Below are 5,310 nucleotides of genomic sequence, written 5' to 3' on the forward strand. Positions count from 1 at the left end.
CCCCGGGCTTGGTTGGTGCTGGAGATTTTTTTCTACCATGTGTTGTGTTTATCCCTAACAAAACATTTGGGACATTTCTAGACATTTTTGCTACACTGCAAAGTGCCTACAAGTGTCCCATGTATTTTTATTTTTTTTAACCTAAAACAAAGAGTGAGACATTTCTAGGCATTTTTCAGCACTCAGGGTTAGGCTTTAGAGTGGGTCCCCGGGCATGGCTGGTGCTGGAGATTTTTTTATACCATGAATGGTATTTATCCCTAACAAAACATTTGGGACATTTCTAGGCTTTCTTGCTATAATGTAAAGTGCCTACAAGTGTCCCATGTAATATTTTTACATAACACAAAGAGTGAGACATTTCTAGGCATTTTTCAGCACTCAGGGTGGGGCTTTAGAGTGGGTCCCCGGGCTTTGCTGGTGCTGGATAATTCTTTCTACCATGAATGGTATTTATCCCTAACAAAACATTTGGGACATTTCTAGGCATTCTTGCTATAATGTAAAGTGCCTACAAGTGTCCCATGTATTGTATTACATAACACAAAGAGTGAGACATTTCTAGGAATTTTTCAGCACTCAGGGTGGGGCTTTAGAGTGGGTCCCCGGGCTTGGCTGGTGCTGGAGAATTTTTCTACCATGTATTGTGTTTATCCCTAACAAAACATTTGGGACATTTCTAGGCATTTTTGCTACACTGTAAAGTGCCTACAAGTGTCCCATGTATTTTTATTTTTTTTAACCTAACACAAAGAGTGAGACATTTCTAGGCATTTTTCAGCACTCAGGGTTGGGCTTTAGAGTGGGTCCCCGGGCTTGGCTGGTGCTGGAGATTTTTTTCTACCATGAATGGTATTTATCCCTAACAAAACATTTGGGACATTTCTAGGCATTCTTGATATAATGTAAAGTGCCTACAAGTGTCCCATGTATTTTGTGTTTTGTTTTTACCTAACACAAAGAGTGAAACATTTCTAGGCATTTTTCATCACTCAGGGTGGTCCTTCAGAGTGGCTTGCCGGGCTTTGCTGGTGCCGGGGAATTTTTTCTCCAATGTATTGTATTTTTCCCTAACAAGACATTTGGGACATTTCTAGCCATTCTTAATACAATGTAAAGTAACTACAAGTGTCCCATGCATTTTTTGTTTTGTTTTTACCTAACACAAAGAGTGAGACATTTCTAGGCATTTTTCAGCAGTCAGGGTTGGGCTTTAGAGTGGGTCCCCGGGCTTGGATGGTGCTGGAGATTTTTTTCTACAATGAATGGTATTTATCCCTAACAAAACATTTGGGACATTTCTAGGCATTCTTGCTATAATATAAAGTGCCTACATGTGTCCCATGTATTTTTTTACATAACACAAAGAGTAAGACATTTCTAGGCATTTTTCACCACTCAGGGTGGGGCTTTAGAGTGATTTCCCAGGCTTGGCTGCTGCTGGGGAATTTTTTCTCCCATGTATTGTATTTTTCCCTAACAAAACGTGTGGGTAATTTCGAGGCATTTTTGCTAGACTGTAAAGTGCCTACAAGTGTCCCATGTATTTTTTTTTTTTTTTTAACCTACCAGAAAAGAGTGAGACATTTCTAGGAATTTTTCAGCACTCAGGGTTGGGCTTTAGAGTGGGTTCCCGGGCTTGGCTGGTGAGGGAGAATTTTTTCTCCAATGTATTGTATTTTTCCCTTGTAAAACGTGTGGGACATTTCGAGGCATTTTTGCTACACTGTAAAGTGCCTACAAGTATCCCATGAATTAAAATTTTTTTTACCTAACACAAAGAGTGAGACATTTCTAGGCATTTTTCAGCACTCAGGGCTGGGCTTTAGAGTGGGTCCCCGGGCTTGGCTGGTGCTGGAGATTTTTTTATACCATGAATGGTATTTATCCCTAACAAAACATTTGGGACATTTCTAGGCTTTCTTGCTATAATGTAAAGTGCCTACAAGTGTCCCATGTAATATTTTTACATAACACAAAGAGTGAGACATTTCTAGGCATTTTTCAGCACTCAGGGTGGGGCTTTAGAGTGGGTCCCCGGGCTTTGCTGGTGCTGGATAATTCTTTCTACCATGTATTGTGTTTATCCCTAACAAAACATTTGGGACATTTCTAGGCATTCTTGCTATAATGTAAAGTGCCTACAAGTGTCCCATGTATTTTGTGTTTTGTTTTTACCTAACACAAAGAGTGAGACATTTCTAGGCATTTTTCATCACACAGGGTGGTCCTTCAGAGTGGCTTGCCGGGCTTTGCTGGTGCCGGGGAAGTTTTTCTCCAATGTATTGTATTTTTCCCTAACAAGACATTTGGGACATTTCTAGACATTCTTACTACAATGTAAAGTAACTACAAGTGTCCCATGCATTTTTTGTTTTGTTTTTACCTAACACAAAGAGTGAGACATTTCTAGGCATTTTTTCATCACTCAGGGTGGGCCTTCAGAGTGTGTTCCCGGGCTTGGCTGGTGCTGGAGAATTTTTTCTCCAATGTATTGTTTTTTTCCCTTGTTAAACGTGTGGGACATTTAAAGGCATTTTTGCTACACTGTAAAGTGCCTACAAGTATCCCATGAATTTACATTTTTTTTACCTAACACAAAGAGTGAGACATTTATAGGCTTTTTTCAGCACTCAGGGTTGGGCTTTAGAGTGGGTCCCCGGGCTTGGCTGGTGCTGGAGATTTTTTTCTACCATGAATGGTATTTATCCCTAACAAAACATTTGGGACATTTCTAGGCATTCTTGCTATAATGTAAAGTGCCTACAAGTGTCCCATGTATTGTATTACATAACACAAAGAGTGAGACATTTCTAGGAATTTTTCAGCACTCAGGGTGGGGCTTTAGAGTGGGTCCCCGGGCTTGGCTGGTGCTGGAGAATTTTTCTACCATGTATTGTGTTTATCCCTAACAAAACATTTGGGACATTTCTAGGCATTTTTGCTACACTGTAAAGTGCCTACAAGTGTCCCATGTATTTTTATTTTTTTTAACCTAACACAAAGAGTGAGACATTTCTAGGCATTTTTCAGCACTCAGGGTTGGGCTTTAGAGTGGGTCCCCGGGCTTGGCTGGTGCTGGAGATTTTTTTCTACCATGAATGGTATTTATCCCTAACAAAACATTTGGGACATTTCTAGGCATTCTTGCTATAATGTAAAGTGCCTACAAGTGTCCCATGTATTTTATTACATAACACAAAGAGTGAGACATTTCTAGGCATTTTTCACCACTCAGGGTGGGGCCTTAGAGTGGCTTCCCAGGCTTGGCAACTGCTGGAGAATTTTTTCTCCCATGTATTGTATTTTTCCCTAACAAAACATTTGGGACATTTCGAGGCAATTTTGCTACACTGTAAAGTGCCTACAAGTGTCCCATGTATTTTTATTTATTTTAACCTAACACAAAGAGTGAGACATTTCTAGGCATTTTTCAGCACTCAGGGTTGGGCTTTAAAGTGGGTTCCCGGGCTTGGCTGGTGCTCGGGAATTTTTTCTCCAATTTATTGTATTTTTCCCTAACAAAACGTGTGGGACATTTCGAGGCATTTTTGCTTAACTGTAAAGTGCCTACAAGTGTCCCATGTATTTTTCATTTTTTTTAACCTAACACAAAGAGTGAGACATTTCTAGGCATTTTTCAGCACTCAGGGTTGGGCTTTAGAGTGGGTCCCCGGGCTTTGCTGGTGCTGGATAATTCTTTCTACCATGTATTGTGTTTATCCCTAACAAAACATTTGGGACATTTCTAGGCATTCTTGTTATAATATAAAGTTTCTACAAGTGTCCCATGTATTTTATTACATAACAAAAAGAGTGAGACATTTCTAGGCATTTTTCATCACTCAGGGTGGTCCTTCAGAGTGGCTTGCCGGGCTTTGCTGTTGCCGGGGAAGTTTTTCTCCAATGTATTGTATTTTTCCCTAACAAAACATTTGGGACATTTCTAGGCATTCTTGATATAATGTAAAGTGCTTACAAGTGTCCCATGTATTTTTTTTACATAACACAAAGAGTAACACATTTCTAGACATGTTTCAGCACTCAGGGTGGGGCTTTAGAGTGGCTTCCCAGGCTTGGCTGCTGCTGTGGAATTTTTTATCCCATGCATTGTATTTTTCCCTAACAAAACATTTGGGACATTTCTAGGCATTCTTGCTATAATGTAAAGTGCCTACAAGTGTCCCATGTATTTTATTACATAACACAAAGAGTGAGACATTTCTAGGCATTTTTCACCACTCAGGGTGGGGCCTTAGAGTGGCTTCCCAGGCTTGGCTGCTGCTGGAGAATTTTTTCTCCCATGTATTGTATTTTTCCCTAACAAAACATTTGGGACATTTCGAGGCATTTTTGCTACTCTGTAAAGTGCCTACAAGTATCCCATGAATTTACATTTTTTTTACCTAACACAAAGAGTGAGACATTTCTAGGCATTTTTCAGCACTCAGGGCTGGGCTTTAGAGTGGGTCCCCGGGCTTGGTTGGTGCTGGAGATTTTTTTCTACCATGTGTTGTGTTTATCCCTAACAAAACATTTGGGACATTTCTAGACATTTTTGCTACACTGCAAAGTGCCTACAAGTGTCCCATGTATTTTTATTTTTTTTAACCTAAAACAAAGAGTGAGACATTTCTAGGCATTTTTCAGCACTCAGGGTGGGGCTTTAGAGTGGGTCCCCGGGCTTTGCTGGTGCTGGATAATTCTTTCTACCATGTATTGTGTTTATCCCTAACAAAACATTTGGGACATTTCTAGGCATTCTTGCTATAATGTAAAGTGCCTACAAGTGTCCCATGTATTTTGTGTTTTGTTTTTACCTAACACAAAGAGTGAGACATTTCTAGGCATTTTTCATCACACAGGGTGGTCCTTCAGAGTGGCTTGCCGGGCTTTGCTGGTGCCGGGGAAGTTTTTCTCCAATGTATTGTATTTTTCCCTAACAAGACATTTGGGACATTTCTAGACATTCTTACTACAATGTAAAGTAACTACAAGTGTCCCATGCATTTTTTGTTTTGTTTTTACCTAACACAAAGAGTGAGACATTTCTAGGCATTTTTTCATCACTCAGGGTGGGCCTTCAGAGTGTGTTCCCGGGCTTGGCTGGTGCTGGAGAATTTTTTCTCCAATGTATTGTTTTTTTCCCTTGTTAAACGTGTGGGACATTTCGAGGCATTTTTGCTACACTGTAAAGTGCCTACAAGTATCCCATGAATTTACATTTTTTTTACCTAACACAAAGAGTGAGACATTTATAGGCTTTTTTCAGCACTCAGGGTTGGGCTTTAGAGTGGGTCCCCGGGCTTG

Source organism: Pleuronectes platessa, unplaced genomic scaffold (assembly GCF_947347685.1).
Source record: "Pleuronectes platessa unplaced genomic scaffold, fPlePla1.1 scaffold_41, whole genome shotgun sequence".
In the NCBI taxonomy this organism is placed as follows: domain Eukaryota; kingdom Metazoa; phylum Chordata; class Actinopteri; order Pleuronectiformes; family Pleuronectidae; genus Pleuronectes; species Pleuronectes platessa.